This window comes from Notamacropus eugenii, chromosome 5 (assembly GCF_028372415.1).
Source record: "Notamacropus eugenii isolate mMacEug1 chromosome 5, mMacEug1.pri_v2, whole genome shotgun sequence".
NCBI lineage: Eukaryota > Metazoa > Chordata > Mammalia > Diprotodontia > Macropodidae > Notamacropus > Notamacropus eugenii.
The window spans coordinates 35,452,307-35,474,987 of record NC_092876.1 but is presented as its reverse complement, the minus strand read 5'-3'; the positions used below and the strand labels follow the sequence as shown (position 1 = coordinate 35,474,987).

At 40.9% G+C, this 22,681-nt stretch overlaps 1 long non-coding RNA gene across 1 annotated transcript; it reads right to left on the bottom strand.

Annotated features, from left to right (window-relative positions):
- Window positions 1-1,212: 1,212 nt before the first annotated feature.
- Window positions 1,213-16,399, bottom strand: LOC140504041 (uncharacterized). Its single transcript, XR_011966945.1, has 2 exons — window positions 16,039-16,399; window positions 1,213-1,986 (listed from the first exon to the last, which is right to left on the bottom strand). It is a non-coding gene; the product is annotated as an uncharacterized lncRNA (long non-coding RNA).
- Between the last annotated feature and the right edge of the window lie 6,282 nt (window positions 16,400-22,681).

Genomic DNA, 22,681 nt, shown 5'->3' with positions numbered 1-22,681 from the left:
AAACTGAGTGTGCATGTTATTCCCTCCTTATGATGAGATGTGATGTAATGAGAGTAAGCTTCACTTTTTCCCTCTCACCTCCCCCCTTTTCCCCTCCACTGAAAAAGCTTTTTCTTGCCTCTTTTATGTGAGATAATTTGCTCCCTTTCTCCTCCCAATATATTCCTCTCACCACTTAATTTTTTTTTAGATATCATCTCTTCCTATTCAACTCACCCTGTGTCCTCTGTCTATATGTATGTAATCCCTTCAACTACCCTAGTACTGAGAAGTCTCAAGAGTTATAAATATTATCTTTCCATATAAGAATGTAAACAGTTCAACTTTAGTAAGTTCCTTATGATTTCTCTTTCCTGTTTACCTTTTCATGCTTCTCTTGATTCTTGTGTTTGAAAATCAAATTTTCTATTCAGCTCTGGTCTTTTCATCAAGAATGCTGACCATTTTTTTCATCTAAAGTATTATGTTCAGTTTTGCTGGGTAGGTTTTAATCCTAGCTCCTTTGACTTCTAGAATATCATATTCTAAGCCTTGAGATCCCTTAACGTAGAAGCTGCTAGATCTTGTGTTATCCAGATTGTATTTCCACAGTACTTAAATTGTTTCTTTCTGACTGCTTGCAATATTTTCTCCTTGACCTGGGAACTCTGAAATTTGACTATAATATTCCTAGGAGATTTTCTTTTCAGGAGGTGATTGGTGAATTCTTTCAATATTTATTTTACTCTCTGGTTCTAGAATATCAGGGCAGTTTTCCTTGATAATTTCATGAAAGATGATGTCTAGGCTCTTTTTTTGATCATGGTAGTCCCATAATTTTTAAATTGTCTCTCCTGGATCTATTTTCCAGGTCAGTTCTTTTTCCAATGAGATATTTTACATTGTCTGCTATTTTTTCATTCCTTTGGTTTTGTTTTATAATTTCTTGATTTTTCATAAAGTCATTAGCTTCCATCTGCTCCATTCTAATCTTTAAGGAATTATTTTCTTCAGTGAGTTTTTGGATCTCCTTTTCTGTATGACCAATTCTGCTTTTTAGGGCACTCTTCTCCTCATTGGCTTTTTGGATCTCTTTTGTCATTTGGGTTAGTCTGGTTTTTACAGTGTTATTTTTTTCAGCATGTTTTGGGCCTCCCTTAGCAAGCACTTGACTCATTTTTCAAGATTTTCTTGCCTCGCTCTCATTTCTCTTCCCAATTTTTGCTCTACTTCTCTTATTCGATTTTCAAAATCCTTTTTGAGCTCTTCCATGGCCTGAGACCAATTCATATTTTTCTTGGAGGCTTTGGATGGAGAAGCTTTGAGGTTGTTTCCTTCTGTTTGCATACTTTGGTCTTTCTTGTCACCAAAGTAAGATTCTATAGTCTGATTCTTTTTCTGGTTTTTGCTCATTTTCTCAGCCATTTACTTGACTTTTGACTTTGTCAAGGTAGTTCTCTGCTTCCAGTAGTGGTGGGGATATTCTGTCATCTGCTTGATCCCCCCACAGTCTGTGGGCCTAGAGGTCCAGAAACAGTGGCTGCAGCTGCCCCTGCTGCTACTGTGGCTTCTGCAGGTTCCTCTACCTCTTCCCTCTTTGCCGCCCTGGGGCTGGGGCCGGACCACTCCACTCTCCTGCACTAGCCCCACAGGTTTTTCCAACTGACCTTCCAATTTATCCTCAGCGTTGTGGGGTCATGAAGTCTGGAAGCCACCACAGGTCTGAGAGATTCAGTCTCCCCAAGGCCTGCTCAGGTGCCCTCTGTGCACTCACAGCCCTCTCTGGACTGGGCCCTGCCCCCTGTGTGGCATGACAGACACTTCCCAGGGACCTTCCAGGGTGTCTTGAGCTGGGGATTTGCTTCATTCTGTCATTCTGTGGGTTCTGAGGCTCCAGAATTTGTTTGGAGCCATTTTTACAGTTATTTGGCTGGGCTTGATGGGAACACTCTAGAAAATCTGTGCTGTTACTCTGCCATCTTGGCTCCATCCCCCTCCAATTCTAAACTTTTTAAGAAAAAGGAGAAAAGTTATTCAGATTGACCTTGAATATTTATATATATATATATATATATATATATATATATATATATATATATATATATATATATATATATTATATGGTTAAAATGCATACATATTGTTATTTGGCATTCATGATTGTAAGGTGCTTAACATAAAGACTACAGTATAAGGTAATTGTTCCATACCTGGTAACTTTGAAATGAGTTCTAAATGCCAAAAAGTAATAAGATAATTTCTGGAAATGCATTTGATGTGTTTCTAAACTGGATTGTATTTCTATAGAAATCTGATAATTTGAAACTTATAATTTGTTACAAAGAAGCAGGGATAATGCTACTGATGTTTGCTATGATGTTCAATTTTCCATTTAAAATCTGCTCTGTCATGAAAATGTGTATGCAGTGGGTTAAAAGTTATAGTTTAATCTCTGTGCAAGGTGATTTGGAAATGCACAGACCTAAATGGATAGTGAGATGTTTCAAGTTTTAAATACATAATAATGTAGAAGAAATTTCTAAATTGTGTGATTTGGTAAACAGTGATCAGTCCTGTGGTTAAAAGCAATTTCTATTAATTGTACTGTCAGAGAAAAATGATGAAAGGGTTAAGAAGCTGTTAAGTAAGGGGAAGTTCTTAAGAATTCTATGGAAAAGTTGCTTTGCTATAAATTTTCTATCAAGAAAATGAGAATCCTTGAAAGAAAATAAGTGTGATATTTAAGCCTGTTTCATCAAAGGATATATTGGTGTATGTTAATCTGGAGGATTTATGCTCTACTACATTAATTCTGCAATAATTTAGGAATAAATAGCACATAAAGTGGTTTTAATGAATTCCAATGTTTAAAGGTTTATTTTTGCCTTAAAAAAAGTTTTAGTCAAAATTGTTTTGGATCATTTATGAAATTTTTGAGATTATTAGCTAAGTTATTTGGGGTTACTATTTTAATGCTAATCCCTAAAATTAATTGATTACTGTGAATGGAAAAGAGGGGATTGGATTAAAACTTTATTTGGATTGCTTTTGCCCATTCAGAACAATTCTCCTGTATGTTTGGAGGTTGGCAGGCAGGGACAATAGCATCAACCCCCTGGAGTCTGTGCTGATTTCCCTTATTTTATAAAATTGCCAAGGCCCCTGGAAACCATCTTTGTGGGCAAAGTCATCAGCCGCAGGGAAGGAACTTGTTTGGGTTATATGGTTCCTAAACAAGGAAAGGATTTTTGACAATTGGCTTTTACATCAGAACAAATGTAAACTTGAGAAAGAAAGATGTTAAATGGACTACCTTATGTATGTGAGTCCTGGTAAATCTTTATTGCTTATTGCAACTCCATGAGAATAAAATAGTATTTGACTCTAAGCTGTAATTGATGAAACTTGCTGTTTGAGTTCTTGGGACCATAATTAATCTTATTTTGAGTGAATTTGTTGTCTACGTAATCAGTATCTGGGGCAATGCCATTAGCTAGAGGGAGGGAGGGAGGGAGGGAGAGAGACAGAGAGACAGAGAGGGAATGTGAGTGTTATTCCTGAGTCTGATTGTCTAGTCATGTCCTTGATTTCCTTTTTATGGCATGTTTCTGAAATCAAACAAGTAGCAGAAGAAGTGAACACAATGCAACCATGTGAAATTTAGTTGTTTTCAATCCAGTAACTGGGTAAAATTGGTACTCTTGTATAGTTTTGCAAAGGATAAATTTCCTGGAATAAGAACATTCTTTCTGAATTACAAGGGAACAATTACATAAAAGGAAGGAAACAAAGGTGCAAACACGATGTTGAATCATTATCCTATAGACTAAGGTTAGGAATTAAAGTTAACAGTCATAAAGATATATCTGTATGGAATAAGGTTTTTACATGTTACAAAATGATGTAAGAACAATTGGGTATTAATACAATTGACTGATTACTGAAACTAGATCAGAGGCATCTTCAGTTTGGGAAAAAGAATTTCAGTGTCAGTTTCTTAGAGGCAGGAAACCTGTGGTAATACTTTTGCATTGATGAAAAAGTTAAATGTTTCTGTTTTGATTTGAATTCATTCCATGATCTAAACATAAGTTGAAGTTAATGGTCCAAGTTATCATATGTGTAACTCACTCTTTAAACCATGCTGACATACTTAGAGAAGGATAGAGAAGCTTGGGAAACCGATGTAAATCTGTTAGAGCAATAACTTATGATTTTAAGGGTAAATTTGATTTTGATTGTTATTTATTCAGGAACTAAAACAAGTATAGAAAGGCATGCAAGCTACTTAAGACTTACTTTAAAGATGTTGCTAAACCAATGTGAAGTGATAGTCATATCTGAGACTGATTATTGGAGCTTGCTATTTTAAGATTTTATGGAATTATTAATTGACTTCTTCTAAGTTTAACTCCAGGTATAGATATAAGGAAAGGCTGTCTGAGCTACTGATCAATGATGCCAGTGAGCCTGTGAGATGCTGGCATGAACTGCAAAAAGGTGATCTCATGGGAAGGTTAGGAGAACGACTTTTCTGCCTAACCTGAGGTAGGATTCTCCTGACTCAATTTCCTCACTGACACCTGGCAAACTTTAAGCTTGGCTAAGTGCCAGTTGACAATCCACACAATTTCTGCCTGGAATTGGCATGAAGTTAAGGAAATATTCCCTTTCTCCAGCTATTTCCCCGCTCTTAGTGGCAAATTCCTACAATCAAAAAGTTTTGTAAGCATAATACCAGATCTATTAAATAATAGGTTGGTTGTTGGGGGTGTAAGCTCAGTTCCATGTGGACAGTCTCAGGCAGGTAAAGGTGAGGACTTCTAAACCTTAGAGTTCTCATGAGGCCCCCCAGGGAACAGCTGGGAATTGAGGTGTGAGACCCGGGCTATCTCGTGCATCTCCGCCTCTTCTCCGTGGGATATGTGCTGGGAGAGAGCATCCCCGCCCTCGAGATTGGCCCGGGGTCTGAGCACACCTATTGTTGTCTAACAGGCACGGTATTCAGGTGCAAACTATGCAGAGGGAGAGCTTAAGTAGGGTCAGGAAAGCCTGAAGGTGCTCTTAGCGCTGAGGGGCCCTTAGAGGACGGAAGGCCCCTCTTCCCTCTCTCTTCTCTTCTCTCTTCCCTCTCCCCTCTCTCCCTCTTCCACTTCTGCTTCCATTCTCTTACTGTAAGATCTTTGCCTCCTTGGGAGATTTCTCTCTCCTCAGGAAGAATTCCCCCTGCACGTGTAACCAAGACCCTGAATAAAGCCTAACCCTTGTTCGACTCTGGAAAGTCTCTTCTCTCATAGGTTTATCTGGTTTGGCCAGCCGAAGACCTGCAATAGGTAAGGTAAGACTCGGGTAGCCCTTAGGCCTCTAGGCCTGACAGTTGGTAGGAGACCATCTGAGGGGACCATGTAAGTCCAAGATTAAGCTATTAGGCTTACAATTTTAGACAAACAATAATAAGTTAGGTTCCTTTAATTCTTAGTAATAGCATGGAAACAGATTGAGGGCTTGTGAAGTTAGCATACTTAGTTAATATTATTCTTGTCTCAATTAGTTAATGTTAAAGAAAATGGCTTGTAGCCTATCTTGTAAATGCTTTAAAGAAGTATAGCATGACCAGAAGTTGGAAATGTTTTATTATGTGATATATATTATGTTAAAAATTGATCACTTATTGCATTTTTGTAGGTATTCTGTGTATGTATTTGTCCTTCATTGCCAAAGAAGACCATGCCATCAGAGAAATGATGACATGACTTGTACTTGACTTTGTTGGGGGTTTTTTTTGAGTGAGGGAGGGCTATGCAGGTTACTAGCCTCACTTCTCCCCCAGAGCCATCTGAATCCAGTGACCATTCATCCATTCATCAAGATGACTAGAGATGACCCAGGATGAGGCAATTGGGGTTAAATGACTTGCCCAAGGTCACACAGCTAGTGAGTGTCCAGTGTCTGAGGTGATATTTGAAACTCAGGTCCTCCTGATTCCTGCACTGGGGCTGTATCCACTGCACCACCTAGTTGCCCCTTTTGTAGGTCTTAATTTCTTAGTGAAGTCTCATCCTCTTGATGGGGGAAATGAATAATGGACAATTGGCCAAAGTTCCAATTTTAATTTTGTAAGAGTGATAAGAGGTATAAGGCTTAAGAATGGTGATTCATCAATTGTGTTAGAATCAATTTTGTAGGAGAATGGTGTGTGGGGTATAGAGACCCTGATCAATGAATCAGAGACTCAGAGATATTAGCAAAAAGAATAATTCACTTATTGACTTTCTCGAGAAAGGGCTCCCTCAGAGTGTCCAAAAGATGACACCAAGTGAAGAGAGTGGAGCTGTGTTTAGCTCATCAGATTATATAGGTCCTAACCGCAATCCCCCCTCCCTAGCACCCTTTCTCAGGGCTTATCGGTGCAAGCCCTGAGTATGCAATCTATTCACGACAATCTACCCCAGCAACAGAGAACAAAGACAGTTTTCACACATTAGCCCTAAAAAAAGGTGGGGTGGAGAAAAGGCTGGGAAAATACAGATGGCAATCTGGGAAAATAAAGGGGGTAGTCTTGGGAAAATATAGGGAATAGTTTGGGAAAGAACAGAACATGTTGAAACATTTCTTCTACAAAGTCAACAGGCTGCACATGTTTCAACAAGACAAGAAACAATTAGTCCCTTGAAGAGGCTTCACCCCTGAGAGAGATCCTCAGAGATCATCTCTCACAATGGGCACAGGAAAAACTTCTACAGAAGATGGTGTAATAATAGTAATTTAAAATGGAAAGATCTTTCTCATTAATTGGTAGACCCGTATGATCTGCTTGGATCGCCTGGAAGCCTGGGTCACATATGGTGGGAGGACCTTGCTGAAGGGGTGGAATAGGAAGGGTGGAACAGAACTGGGAGGAAGTGAGTGAGTGGGGTTAGGTCAGAGAGGAAAGAATACAGGCCAACTGACACATTGTGACAGTTGATGGTGAGAAGACCCTGACTGAGGGAGGGGAGGTTTGAGACTGACACATTGTTACAGTTGATAGTGAGAAGGCCCTGGCTGAGGGAGGGGAGGTTTGAGACTGATACATTGTGACAGTTGATAGTGAGAAATCCCTGGCTGAGGGAGGGAAGGTTTAAGAATGGCTTTGCCCCCTCTGTGATCATGGTTATTAACTTCTTGGTCACCATGACGGATTTTGCTTTCTGGTTTTGGGATTTACCTTTCTGGTGTTTAAATAAATGTTTTTTTTCTGCCTTCTATATGGAGAGTCTTTGATATTTTGCGACTGAGAACTATGCTGGCATATTCGTGGTCACCACCAGTGCTGTGAATATTGCCTTGGCAAGAAGATACTCTGCTGAAGATGGCTTGAACGGATATCCAGACCAGAAAGCTGCAACAGATGATGATGCCTCCCCATTGCTGTATGAGATGAAGCTTCTAAAAGGACAATTCATGGATTCACTTTTTTCTTTTGGGTCTCTGTTTCTGTACTTATGAAGGGGACTTGTAATTTGTCAATGTGCCAATCAACCTCTCCACCTTCCTACTTAAGGGGAGATAGATGAAGGGAAGAATTCACATGAGAAAGAGAGTAAGGGAGCATTAAAAATGTGAAAACAAATTTTTAAGGAGGGAAATGTTAAGATCTTAGTGGAAAGAACCACAGGAAACTCTCCATCAGATGAGGAATGTGAACTGATGTTAAAAAGTTTTGAAGAAAGTATTGGGGACAAAACCTATATTGAAAGAAAAGGAGGGATTGTGAGAGACAGCAGCAAAGAGTTAAGTTTCCACAGTCCTTGGTTGATGAGGTCATTGAGAATAAATTAGATAATAAGAAAGCTGGCAGACTGCAGGTGGGTCTAACCAATCAAGAGATAGTTAATCTTCAGAAAACTACAAAGTTCTTGATAAAGGAGACCAAATCTAAAACTGTCTTGAAACCATCAGGGAATATGACTAGAAATAACCGGGAGAAAGCTTTTCTTCTTTGTGCTTGTTTAATAATCTACTTGCATATTAACTTCTCTGCCCAGTGGGGAGAGATAGCACAAAATTAGGCACAATTCATATGTTGGGAGGAGGAAACACATGAAGGAGATATGGAGTAGGCATGTCGAGAAGATGGTGACTTAATGGAGAATGGACCAGTCCATCTCCTGGTGGGAGGATCTGTCTTGAACTAATAGTATATATCTCATCTTGCTTCTGTACTCAGCACTCTTCCTTCCTAAAAGGGGAGGGGGGGAGGGTTTGAGTCTACTTTGGCCAAGGTATTTAATTCCTCTGAACTCTGCTGCAATAAGTTTTCCTTGATACCTTATTAGTGTCAAGCATGTCTCTAACTAACTAACTAACTAACTAACTAACTATATATTGTGTTTGTCCTTTGTTTTCGAAGACCATGACATCAGAGAAATGATGGCATGACTTGCACTTGACTTTGTTTTTAGTGAGGGAGGGCTGTGCAAGGTCACTAGAGTCACTTTCTCCTCCTGAGCCATCTAGATCCAGTGACCAGATACTCATCAGGATGAGTGGAGATGGCCCAGTATGCAATGGGAGACCTTGACCTTTTTAGGTGGGACCTTTTCACATACTCACTTAGAGGGAGCTAATGCCCATTAAGTGAATAAGCCTCTTTAAGGCTTATAAGTCAGGGAATGGACCTTTTAATGAGAAAAAGAAAAAAATAAATCAAACTGGGAGGGAAAGAGAAACTGTTACTATCAAGAATCACCCTAAGGCAGCCATTAAGTGGAGCTTGGGCAGGGACCTATTGTTGTCCAACCAATGAACTTCAGAGTGCACTGGGTTTAAGTGGGGAAGGAAAGGAAGGAAGGAAGGAAGGAAGGAAGGAAGGAAGGAAGGAAGGAAGGAAGGAAGGAAGGAAGGAAGGAAGGAAGGAAGGAAATCTAGTCAGTAAACCCCAAAGGGAGGGGAGAGGGAGACAGAATGGAGAGGGTGAACTGAGTTACCTAGCTAGTTGAGTCCCCATTCAGGCAGCTAGGTCTACAGGTTGTGTTCAGCCTTCGTTTTTGAAGAAGACCATGACATCAGAGAAATGATGACATGACTTGTACTTGACTTTGTTTTGAGTGAGGGAGGGCTGTGCAGGTCACCAGCCTCACTTTGTCCTCCCAAGAATCTCAAGAAAAATAATAAAGTATGAAGAGGACCTGACTCCTTTACAGAAATGGGAAGTCTATGAATGTGGAACATCTAATATATTTTCTTGTACTGATTGAGTTTTCAGATTTTTTCTCTTCTTTTTTTCTTTCAAGAAAGAATCTTTGTTCCTTGGGATGACAAGGTAAGGGGAGCATGTATATAGGGAAAATTAAGGGATTTTTTAAAAAGCTGTCAATAAAAAATTTTTTTTAAAGAAGGGAATGAAGGGGACCTAGTAGTGCCAGATCCCAAACTAATAGCTAATAGTAATAGCTAACACTGTGTTAACTGCTTCACAGTTATCTCATGACTTGCCCCTGGTCACACAGCTAGTTAAGTGTCTGATTTGTTAAGATTTGAACTCAGTTCTTCTTGACTTCAGGCCCTGCACTCTATTCTCTTGGCCACCTGCAACTATATTATAAAGCAGTAATCAAATTGTTTGACTAGTTTGACTAATCAAACTAGTTTTTAATATATATTTTTCTTAATTTGGATCATTATTTTATATGATTGTTGATAGCCTCCTTTTCTTTTAAAGACTGGCTGTTTATAACCTTTTAGCACTTTTCTGTTGGTCACTGGCTCTTGTTATGAATCTGTGAACATTCTGCCTTGTATTTAGATCTTTATCAGATATTTGCTACAAATATTTTCCCCATTCTACTTTATCTTTTAATTCTAGCTGCATTGATTTTCATAATGCAAAAGCATTTTAACTTTTTGCAGTTAGAATTGTTTCTTATCACTTCTATTCCTGTTTAATGAAGACTTAGGCATATTTCTAGAAGCTATTTATTTCTTTCAACCTTAACTAATTTTTTCATGTGACTTTTTAATTATGTTGTATATTCATTTGAAGTTTTTTGTGGTATGTGGTATAAAATGTTAGTCTAAATATAGTTTCTCCTAAAGTGTTTACCAGTGACTCTTCCCATCATTTTTTTTTTTAAATTCTTTGTTTTCATTAGTAGTTGATTTCCTCGAGTGATTCACTTGGCTATGTTTGATCAATGTCTGAACGTTTTTTGCCTATTCCATTTCAGTCATCAAATTTATATATATATATGTATATACACACATACATGCATACACACATATGTGTATATATGTATATACACATACATGCATACACACATATATGTCTTGAATATACATAGTTTTCATGTTAGTTATATTCCTGTTAGAATGTAATCTCCTGGAAGGCAGGGGCTGTGCTCACTTTTCTTTGTATACCCAGCCTTTATCCAGCACCTGGTACATAGCAGGTGCTTAATAAATGCTTGTTGACTATTGACACAAAAATGAGGAAGCTGTCACAATAATACAGGCAAGGTAAAGAAGATGTGACCTAGGGTGCTGGCCACTGGAGTGAAGGGTGTGGGTGAATGAATGAGCAAATGAAAACCTCTTTTTTAAACACTTTTGTAAACTCTGGGAATAGATACAAAAGGAAAGACAGTCCTAGCTCTCAAAGCTTATGTAAGCTGTTCACATTTCCTGATATTTCAAAAGTAGTTGGTTTCTTAAGCTCCTTAAGAATTCAATGGCTCTTTGAGAATCCACAGGTCTGTGGCATAGGGTCTTCTGCAGCATATTCTGTTCATAAAGGCCTGCCTCTCAGGGCTAGCTATTCCAGACGGAAAGTAACAAAAGATAAGAAAGAGGGTTGTGAATCAGAGCTCTTGAGCTGGAAGATTTCAGTGTGTGAAGATGCTGTGAAGGGAGAGAAAGTAAGACTTGGTAACTGATGGGATAGGGGACTGAGGAAGAAGAAAAATGGAAGATGGCTCATAGGGATGCCACCATTAAAAAGCGGATGGATTTGAGAGAGAAAACGATTCATTTTTGACTTTGAGCTTGAGGAACCTATGTAATGTCTAGCAGGCAGCCAGGATGTGGGATTGGAGCTTAGGACACATGTGACTGGACTTGTATTTGGGAATCGTCTTTATAGAGTTGACAATTGAACTCATCAGAGCCGATTAAATCACTGAGAGAGTCTAGAGAAAAGAGGGCCTGGGGCAGAGTCTTGAGCTACCCACCTCAGGGACCACTCATGGCTTATGATTCAGCAAAGAAAAAGGAAAATGTAAGAGGAGAACCAGGAGAAAACAGTGTCTGGAACCCCATGGAAGAAACCATATCCAGGAGGAGGGAGTGATGTACAGCACTAACTGCTGCTAGGGAAAAGGCCATTGGAAATCAGTCAACAAGCATTTATGAAGTACCTACTATATACCAGGTGGTGAGCTAATTACTTGGGGGGATAGGGTGGAGAATTCAAAAGCAAAATTGAAAGTTCCTACCATCCAGGATCTTTTCTACATTGTCACGGGAAATAGCGTGTATATACACATATATACATATGTATACATATACATATACATATATATTAGTATATAGTATATGGAATAAATGTAAGCTAGTTTAGGAGTCAGCACCTTAGTACATCCACCTTTTTTTTCATTCCACATTGGTTTTATAATTACCATATTTATGCCTTTTGTTTTCACATCCCAGTTACTCCTGGATATACCACTTTCGCCAGGAGATTAGCTGATGTGACCAGCTGGATTGTATCAGAGGCTTAAACCTATGCCTTCCTTTCTTGGAAGCCTGTTCTTTATCCATCCCTTTCCTAAGAGGCTGTGGTATCTCCACTGGCCACCAGAGGGAGTCCACTCTGTAGATTCTCTTTCCCACTGACCTGATTCAATTTAGATGAAAAAATGATGAAATACTGCTAAAAAATATTAAAAAGTAGAAAATCTATGGCTCTGGCCCTCACCCTTGCCTCTGCATTTTACCTTCTTAGTCAACAACCAAAACATATTCATCACCACCACTTTGCTGAGTTTGCTGAGGCAGAAATGTAAGGAAGTTTGTTCAGCGCTCTGCTGTCCCTGTGTAGGAACCTCCCCTGTTCATCTCCAGGGCCTGTATAACTCCCTGTCTCTTGAGGAAATGAGCTGGTGTTCATGGAGAAGAAACCCAGGAGTTTAAACAGGAAGATTAGGGCATCCTCATGGAAGAGTCTTCTACCCTTGGATTATCTCTCCACCCCTTCTCTATCTTTTTTTGCTTCTTGACCCGATCTGGTCACTTAGCACTAGTCCTGAGGTCACTGCCACTGTCCTCAGTCTTGACCAGTGGTCAGACAAGGGCCCCACCCTCAGAGATCTGTCATCCGACATCCGAGTGGACAGAGATGGGCTCCCTGCCCACCCATACCCTTATAGCTGAAAGAAAATATCTCTTGACAGCAAAGGCAGGAGATGGGGAGCTTTAGAACCTGGATTCTCGGTTCAGAGGTCCCAGAACTCTATAGAGTCTGAACAATCTCTTTTCCCTTTGAAATTTCCAGAGTCCCTTCAAATTCCCAGAGAAATGAAACTGCTAGAGCGGATTCTGGGAAGATGGTGGAGTAGGTCAGAAAGCTTCACACTTTCCAAAACTCCACAAAATAAGATGGAACATTGCCTCAGAGTGAAGATAAAGAAAAGTTGGGGTAAAGCAGTTATCTTCTTAAGACAACTTATGAGGACCCCAGGAAAGAGCAGACCTCCTGGGGTAAAGGTTTGACCTGAGTGAAGTGCAAACACTTCTAGGTCTACACCTGGAATCAACAAACATCAAGCCCTTGGGGTACCATCTGCCTCAGGAACTTTCACTTTATGGACAATGTGGGCATCAGAAGGATGGGTAGAAGAAGACTGAAGGACCTTCTACTGTTGAGGGTTCCTGTGCTGGCCCGATTCAGTCCCAGGTTGTGGCTTCAGGGAAAAAGTAGCTAGTGTACACCTGGGGAGGGCAGTAGCCAAGGGATGGGGACCCTGCTGGCTGTAGGCACTTGCAGGACAGCAGAGTCCCTAGTTTCAGTTCCAAGACAGAATGGTTGAAGTTTGCAGCCACTAGAGGGACCTCAGGGAGCAAAAGTGTTTTCAGGATGTCACAGTTGAGGGCCTCAAAGTGGTTTAAGAGTGTAGGAGAGTGGCCAAGTTTGGGCCCCTGGACAGAGCTCAGAAAATAACAATAAGAAGGACCTGAGGCTGGGGGCATCATTTCCTACACCTCGGGACTAGAACTTGATTATAATAATAGTTGCTGGAAACAAAAATTAAAATAAGCAAAGGAGAAAGAACCTGACTATAGATAGCTATTATGGGGATAGAGAGGATATGAGTTCATATTCAGAGGAAGATAGTTTAAAAAGTCACTCCTTTTTCAATAAGAAACATCAAATGATCAGAAGCCCTGAAAGAGTTCTTGGAAGAACTTTAAAAAGACTTTAAAAATCAAATAAGAAAGATAAAGGAAAAAATAGGAAAAAAAATAAGAGCAAGAAAATTATGAAAAAAATTAACAAACTAGAAATAGAGAATCAAAAAGTTAAAAAAGAAATTAATTTCTTAAAAACTAGAATTGGGCAAGGGAAAGTTAATGATGTTATAAGGCACCAAGACATAATAAAACAAAATTAAAAGAATGAAAAAATAGTAGAGAATAAGAAACATCTCATCAGAAAAATAATTGATATGGAGAACAGATTGAGGAGAGACGTTATAAGAATAGTTGGACTACCTGAAAGTTAACAATTAAAGAAAATAATCTTGATACAAGGTCACAAGAAATTATTCAGGAAAATTGCCCTCAAATTCTTGAACAAGAAGACAAATAGAAAAAAAAATTACTGCTCACCACCTGAAAGAGATCTGAGGAGGAAAACTTACAGGAATATCATAGGCAAGTTTCAAAGTTCTTAGGTTAAGGAGAAAATATTGCAAGCAACAAGAAAAAAAACAGTTCAAGTATCAGGGAGCTACAATAAAGATTACACAGGAGCTAGAAGCTACTACATTGAAGGGCTGTAGGTCTTAGAATACTATATTTTTGTAGAGCAAAAGAGCTGTGGTTATGACCAAGGATAACTTACCCAGCAAAGTTAAGTATAATCCTGAATGGAAAAAAAAAAAAAGATATTTAATGAACTGAAAGACTTTCAGGCATTTGTGACAAAAACAGCAGAACTTGATGGAAAATTTCACATACAACATCCAAGAAAACAAAAGGTAAACATTAAAGACCAGTTATAGTGGACTCAGTAGGGTCAAACTGTTTACTTCCCATATGTGAAAGTGTTAGAAGTATTATGACTGTCATTATTATTTGGGTAGCTTGTAAGAAAGGCTTGGGCTGAGCTGTGTATGATGGGGTGATTCTATAAATAAAACTGTGTGGAGAGATGAAAAGGAGTAATTATCTCATATAAATGAAGTATGAAAGGAAGGATGCTTACAGAAGACACAAGGGGTAGGGTGGGGAGAGGATGGGTGATGCTGGAACTTTACTCTCATCTGAAGAATGTAGAAGAATGTCCAGAAGGATATAAAAGTCTTCTACATTTAGAAAGAAATAAAAGGACAAGGGGACAGAAAAAGGAGAAACTTTTAGAAGGGTATATAGATTAAGAGTTAGGAGGGGGAGGAGATAAGAGAGGGACTTGGGGTGGGTAGATTAAGGAATAGGAGGGCTAGGTAGCAGGTAGAAGAAAATTAGATAAGTGAGGAGGGACAGGGTAAATAAGTCAAGAAGTCAGTGAGGAAAAACAGTTGAGGTAAATATGCAAAAAATAATTATAATTATAATATATTATAATATATAATATAATTATAAATATAATGGATGAATGTACCCAGAAATTATTAAAATTTATTTTACTGAATTAGAAAAAATAACAATTCATTTGTTTGTTGAAGACTAAAAGGTCAAGAATTTCAAAGAAACTAAGGGGAAAAAAATTTAAAAGGAGATTCAGTAGTATCAGACCTTACACTATATTATAAGATAAGAGCATCATTGAAGTGTAAAATGGATAATTTTAATTTTTTTTAATTAACTTTCTCTTGTATAAATAAAACCAGTGTAGCCAAGAAAGCAGAAAATTGGGAAAGGATTTTCATAGGCTGTCTCTCAGATAGGATATGATTGTGATGGAATACTGTTGTGATACAAGAAATGATGGGATGCTTCCCAGGTTACCCTGAAACCATCCTCTTCATTTCTTACAGCATACTAGCATTCCTTCACATTCATAAACCAGAACTTCTTTGGCCACACCCCACTTGATGGGCATCCCCTCAGTTTTCAGTTCTTTGCCACCACAAAAACAGTTGCTATAAGTCTTTTTGTACATGAGGGTTCTTTTCCTTTGCTTTTGATTCCTTTGGGGCACAGATTTATTTTATTTTATTTTATTTTTATTTTTTTATTTAACTTTTAACATTTATTTTCACACAATTTGGGGTTACAAATTTTCTCCCCTTTTCTCCCCTCCCCCCCCAGACCCAAGCTTTCTAATTGCCCTTGTGACCTATCTGCTCTCTCCTCTCTCCTCTCTCCCTGCCCTTGTCTCTGTCTTCTCTTTTGTCCTGTAGGGCCAGATAGCTTTCTTGACCCCTTAACCTGTATTTCTTGTTACCCAGTGGTAAGAACATTACATTTGGTCCTAACACTTTGAGTTCCAACTTCTTTAGCTCCCTCCCTCTCCACCCCTTCCCCTTGGAAGACAGGCAGTTCAATATAGGCCATATCTGTTTAGTTTTGCAAATGATTTCCATACTAGTTGTGTTGTATAGGACTAACTATATTTCCCTCCATCCTATCCTGTCCCCCATTACTTCTATTTTCTTATGGTCCTTTCACTCCCCATGAGTGTCGACCTCGTATTGCATTCTCCTCCCCATGCCCTCCCCTCTATCCTCCCCCCCACCCTGCTTGTTGGGGCACAGATTTAGCACCCTGAAGAACTGAAGCAAGGCAGTGACACCTTAAATAATAAATTCTTTCAAGGACACTCTTCAGCACACATCTCCCAGTCAACCTCCCATCACTCACCTGGGGACATTTTTATCATTTTTTTCTCCTGGATTCTCCCAGTTACTTCTTCCTCACATCAGAATGGGTAAGGAGACCAAGGTCCAATTGTCCATAAATGAGGATGAGCAGGATTCCTGCTGCTGGGGTTTTCCCCTCCCTCAGTTTCTCCAAGTGGAGGCTGAATGATCCCTTGAATGGTCAAGTGAGGCTAGGGCTTGATGATTACGGAGGTCCTCTCCAACACTGCTGCCCTGTGCTGTGGTTTCTTGCCTTACATATATTGTGCTACCTCTTGCTGAGTGCCTACTGTGCATGGGAAAGCTCTCCTCTTTCCCTCCTTCTCTCTCTGTCTCTCTGTGTCTGTCTCTCTGTCTCTCTCTTTTTCTCTCCTCCCTCCCCCCCCCCCCCCCCCGCCGGAAACTTTGCACACACATTTTCCACCAGCCAAGACTATTTTATTCCTCCCCCTGAGGAATCAGAGAACTATTCTGGAAAATCATTGTTTTGGAGCCAGACTGTTCACAGCTTTAATTAATCACAGGCCACCTTAAATGGTAACACTCCCTTAAGACTCCTAAAGCTTCTTGGATCCCTTCCTGGGGTTGTTTAGCAAAAGGAGTGTCTTGTTTTCCTTCTTTGTTAAGTAGCGGCTCTGGCAAGTGAAGCAGGAAAATATTAGCTCCCTTTGCCAGTGCTTGTCTGCTCTTCTGCCATTTTTTTTTTAAACCGCCTCCCCGGACTATCCCTTTGGAAAATGAAGCTGAGGTTAAGAGAGTCGAAGAAAACCTTTGACGCTTTTTGGAACAACTAAGTATCTTCCAAAAGCAAATTAAGCTCAGAACTAACTCAGGTTCAAGTGCTGGGGAGGGAATTGGGCTGTGACTCAAATCAGCATTAAAGAGTTTGGCTAAGTGGAAGATACTGGTTGGATTGTTGTATCCTTCTGCCTGTTTCTCACCCAAGATGCTCCACCTCTGCTCTCCATAAGTTTGAACTGCTTGTCTCCAAGGCCTGGAATGTTCTCTCTCCTCCCCTTTCCCTTTTAATTTCCTGGGCTTTCTTTAAGACTCAGCTCAGATCCCGTGTCCTGTAGGAGCTGTTTCTCAGTCCTCTCTTTTTCCCTGGGACTGCTGGGGCTTTCTTCCCTTCTCTGATTACCTCCAGTCAACTCTACATATGTCTTGTAGGTATCTAATTATTTTCATATCTTTTAGAAGATGAGCCTCCCCAAAGGCAAGTGCCCAGTTATTGCCTTTTTTTTTTTCATGTCCACTCCTTAGCAAAATGCCTGGTATATGGCGAATGATTATTCAAGCACTATTTGTTAAGTGATTATTAAATACTCCTTTTGATCTGCCAGTTGAGAACAGTTGAGACAGGAGTGCTTGTATCTCAAGGTTCCAGACCCTGCTAGAATCTCTTGTTAACCCATCTATCTTAGTTTTTGTCTTTGAGGGTAGCAAGGTATCCAAAGTAACGGAAGAAATTGTTATGTAGACTTTTAACTGCCTTAGAAGAGTCCAAGTGACCGGGTCTGGCCTTCTGGGACTATCCCCATTCATCCTGGCTGTATCTTGTCTGTACATAGGCAGTGGTGCTCTGTCTTTCTCATTAGAATGTGAAACCCTTGAGGGCAGAGACTATCTTCCGCCTTCCTTTGTATCCCTAACACTTAGTACAGTGCTTCCTGGCACGCAGTTGGCACTTAATAAATTCTAGATAATTGACTGAACACATTCTGGGCAAGAATACCGTATGAACACGGCTTGCTGAGCCGTGACGTATCCAGGAAAGGGGCGCCTCTTTCGGAAAGGCAAGGAGGTAGTGCCTGCAACCCGTACCAGGCCCTTGCCATACATTAAAGGGATGATTTTTGAGTATTTAAGAAAGGAGGACATGATCATTGAAAACCAGTCATGCCTAATTAACCTCATTTGCTTTTTTTAAATTTTTAAACATGAAATCATAGCCCTTCACAGCAATGCAAGGACCTAAAACATTCCCAAAGGATTCAATGCAAAATGCCATCCACCTCCAGACAAAGAACTATGGAATCGGAACGCAGAACAAAGCAGACTATTTTCTCTTGTGTTTTGTTTTGTTTTTTCTCATGGTTTCTCCCATTCATTTTAATTCTTCTATGCAACATGACTAATGTGAAAATGTGTTTAATAAGAATGAACATGTAGAACCCATACTGTCTCAGGGGAGGAGGGGAGAGGGAGAGGGAGAAAACTTAAAACTTATGGAAGTGATGGTTGAAAACTGAAAACAAATATATTAATTAAATTTTTAAAATAAACAGGAAATCAATTCTAATAAATCAAGGAAATACTATGGACATGGAATATCTGACCAGGGCAAGTCACTGAATCACCTAATCTCAGTTTAACCGCTGTCTGCCTCAGTATCCTCATTTGTGAAATGTGAATAACACCTACCACCCCCCCCTCCAGGGTTGTTGTGAAGATCAAATAAAACAATGTTTGTAAAGTACTTTGTAGATATTATGAATATGTTATTGTTTGGAATTCAGCAAAGCATTTGACAAAGGCCCTCATATAATTACTTGTGGGTAAGACAAAAAGACACGGATTAGATAATAGTTAACTATAGTTAGACTGTGATATAGGAAGGACCCAAAGAATCATCCTCAGTGTGAGCTTGGAAGGAAGTCTCCAATGGTGTGCCCAAGGAATCTATCTGTATGCTCTTAGCTCTGGGCTGTTCAATATTTTTATCATGTCACACAATCACAGAACTAAGAAGGCATCTATCTCAGAGGCCAAGCAATCCATATCTTGCCAAGAGTCTTTTCCATTAAATCTGTGAATCTTTTTTTCCTCCCAGGCAGCTCATTCCACTTTCAGAGAGCCCTAATTGCCATGAGGTGTTTTCACCGTTTTTTTGTTTGTTTGTTTCTTTTTTGTAAATTTCATCTGATTGTTTCTAGTTTGGGGATTTCTAAAGCCAGGCAGGACAACTCTTTTCCACTGTTGACCAAGAACTTTGTTAAGAAAAGGCAGCAGGCTAAATGCATACATTTTATGATTTAATTAATTAATCAATTCCCTATTAAAGACAACGGTAACATAATGCATTATGGAGCCAGAAATGTTCTGGCTACCCGGTGCAGAAATCTTCTGGCTTATATACATTTTGCCGTGAGAAAGGAACTCTCCTAGTTGAACAAATCATAAATTCAGTAAGACAGGACAATTAACAAAGCAATGTCAGTCAAGTCTTGAGATTCCAAGCTGGGTAAACATATGTCCCAGGTGGTAAGGAAATCCCACCACTAGTAAGTGGCAGGCTTCCTGCCCCAAACAGGTAACTGATGCAGGAAAGGGCAAACAATGTTCAATAGAAACCCAGGATGCCTATTTTTTCTTTACCATTAATATGCCATAACATAGTATGTGTCTATAGATTATAAGATACAAAGGAAAGTCCCATTATTCAAGAAATGTCATAGGTTAAAGGTCTCCCAAGGAGTGCAGAGTCAGCTTTGGCTGGCTTTTGCTGACATAGGAAGAGGCACTCTCTGAGTTTACTTCAGAGAGAACAAAGAGATTATTCCAAAATTTTATATTAAACATTATCACCACCTAACTACCTTTTATCTGCCTTTCAGCTACACACTTGAAAGCATTATCGTATACTCCCTGAGTATTTCCTCCTCCAGGCTAACTATCTACAGGCAGAGCCTTCCTCATCCCAGCTCCCCATCTTCAAGACACCAGGACCCTCTACTCAGCCATGAGGTGAATGATGGGAACATGTCCCTAATGGTAGGTGGGACAAGGGTTGCCAGCTCTAACCTGTATAATCAGTGTCTCCTTGAAACTTATTGAAGCTTTAAGCATGATTCTGGGCCCAACTTGCCAGGGCAAAAGAACTAAAAGGAATTTACTTGTCCCAGCCGTGATCAACTGGGAGACTTTCTGGTGGCAGGTTATCTTGAAGTGTGGTTTAAAAAAAAAAAAAAGTTCTGACAGTTGCTTGAGCAGAATGATCTGGGTTTAAGACATGAGCTTTAAAAAAAAATGTGTTGATTAGCCCCAGGCACGATGCCTGGGCAGTTGAACAAAACGACAGATGACAGTCTGATGACAGCAGCAGCAGCTTAGCAGAAAAGTTAAGCACTTATTAAGGTACTATATAGGTGTTTAGTAGACAGAGCATTGGACCTGGAATCAGGAAGACCTGAATTCAAATCCAACCTCAGACATTGTGTGACCTTAGGCAAACCACTTTACCTTTGTCTGTCCCAATTTCCTCAATTTCAGAGATGGAGATGATGATAGAAGATAATTCTTATCATCCCCCATTTTACAGGTGAGAAAACCAAGGTCTTGAGGTCATAGAAGCTGTCTGGGAATTGAATACATGTCTCCTAGCTCCAGGCCTAGGAGTCTATCCACTCACTATTGGTTGTGCTAGGGTTCTTATCTAGCCCTTAGCATGGGGCCTAGCACACAGTAGGTGCTTAACAAATGACTGATTCACTCTGACCTGACGACACGCTGCCCCTTGAAATACTGATGGTCAACTGAGTGGAGAGGAAGAGATGGGTGAGTTTGAGAGATTTGTTGTGGAGGTATGAGCTACTGAGAGTGGGTAGGGTGGAGTGAAAGAAAGAGAATGATTGAAGATGACCCTTCCTTGAGCTCTTGAAATTAAGTGAAGGGATAGATGAATTATGATGTCATCCAAGGAAGCAGGCATTATGTTCAAAAATCATCAGCCATTGGGAGACCTCTTTTATATAGTGTATTTTGCCTTCCTAAATTTCACTTAATATGTTCTCCAGAGTTAGTGCAGTAATACAGTAATTGGGGAGGCAGCAGCCAGACTTGGGATCCTTTCCTCTTCCTGTTCATCGTGATTGTAGGACCCTGGGCAGGGCCCTTAACTTCTCAGTGCTGCCCCCTCCCCTGTAACAGACTAAGTTTCAGACCAGTTGTCCATCTGCATGGCTGAAGAAGGAAGAACTCACGGAGCCAGTTCAAAAAAAAAAAAAGTTGAATCTGGATTTGTTAAGTAGGGACATAACCAAGTTTGAAGTAAATGGAACAAAGGTAGATTTTTCCTTTGAGTTTTAATATTTTTCCTCCCCTCTCTCCTCCCTCTCCTCTCTCTCTTTCTCTCTCTCTCTCGTTAGGTGATTAAAAAAATAAAACTGATTTCCTTCATTTATATTGATCAGGGGGAACACTTTTCCTATTCCAAACATAAAGGTATGCTTTGGGGGTGCAGCTGGAATGGATGGTCAGGTGAACACCAGGGGTCGCTGTGTGAAAGTTAAAGGATCAGGCCCCAGACATACTTTGCTAAGAACTACCTTAAGGGGTGGTGACGTTCCTTCTTTCTTTTCTCTACAATTTCTCTAACTGTCAAACCGGGATGACGTTCTTTTTTTTTTTTTTTTTTTTGGTGTGTGCGTGTGTGTGGCTGGAAATCTCATTTTCAAGGCCTATTGCCTAACTGAATGGGAAGCGTTGAAAAAAAATGTTCCCTTTTTTTTTGGTGATTCTAGGCAGAATCAGGAGGGAGTAAAATTAACTCGAGGGGTTTGGCTAGATAATGTGATCCCACATCTCAGATGAGGAAATGGAGACTGTAAGAGAAGGTTGAGGCTGGCCTGGAGCTGGTCCTTGGCGGATGCCAGATTAGACCGGGGGGAATGGGGGTGGGAAGGGAGTGTTGTGTGTTCCCTTGCCCTTCTCTTTTCCTTTCTGTTCATTAAATCACCTCTCTGAGTCTACTGAGTCTGAAGCCTCTGACTCGCAGAAGAGATAAAAAGATGATGTAAGTGGAAGCCCTGCCTCTTTAGGACTCAGGACAAAATGTAATGTGGGAGGAAGATACATAGTTACAAAACAATACGTGACAGGCAGGGTGAGGCCGCCATCGGTTGGGTCTGGAGTCAAGGAGACCCAAGTTCAAATCCAGCCTCAGACCGTTCCTGGCTGCCTCGGTTCCCTCATCTATAAAATGAGAAAAACAGCCCCTATCTCCCAGGGATAGGATAAGGATAAAATGAGGTATTTGTAAAGGATTAAGGACCCGTCTTTGTTTAAGGCTTTTGTGCTCCAGAGCAGGCCGCAGGGGACGTGCCAGCCTACGCTGGAGGAGGATTTCCCTCACCCTGGGGTCCGGCCTCAGCGAGGGGAAACACGACCCCCGGACCTCAGGGCGAGGGGGGTGCCCTGGGACTCCGGCCGGCCCAGAGTCGCGGGGATCACCGTCTCGGGCCCCGGGGGTCACCGCGCGGGTCTTGGGGAGCAGAGGCGGCATCGCCTCCCGGGGCTCCGCCTGCAGGGTCGCGCCTGCCTCGGGCCGGGGGTGGGACTCGAGCACGGGCCCTCCCCGAGAGACGCTGGGCCCGCTGAGGCTCCGAGCGGACCGAGGGGGCGCAGCCGGCTGTCCGTCAGTCCGTGCATCCCTCCGTCCGCGCGTGCGCCCCCACCATCCCAGAGAGGGGGAGGGGGCGGAGGATGCGAGCTAGCCGCGAGGAGGACGCCCTGCCGGTCAAAGTGGCCCCCAGCGTCCGCCGGCCTGGGGAACCCCGGAAGGGCGCGTGCTCCCAGCTCTTTGCGGCTCCCCGGGGAAAGAACCTGGCCCTGGACGCCCCCCCTCCCATCCCGCGGCTCCGCAG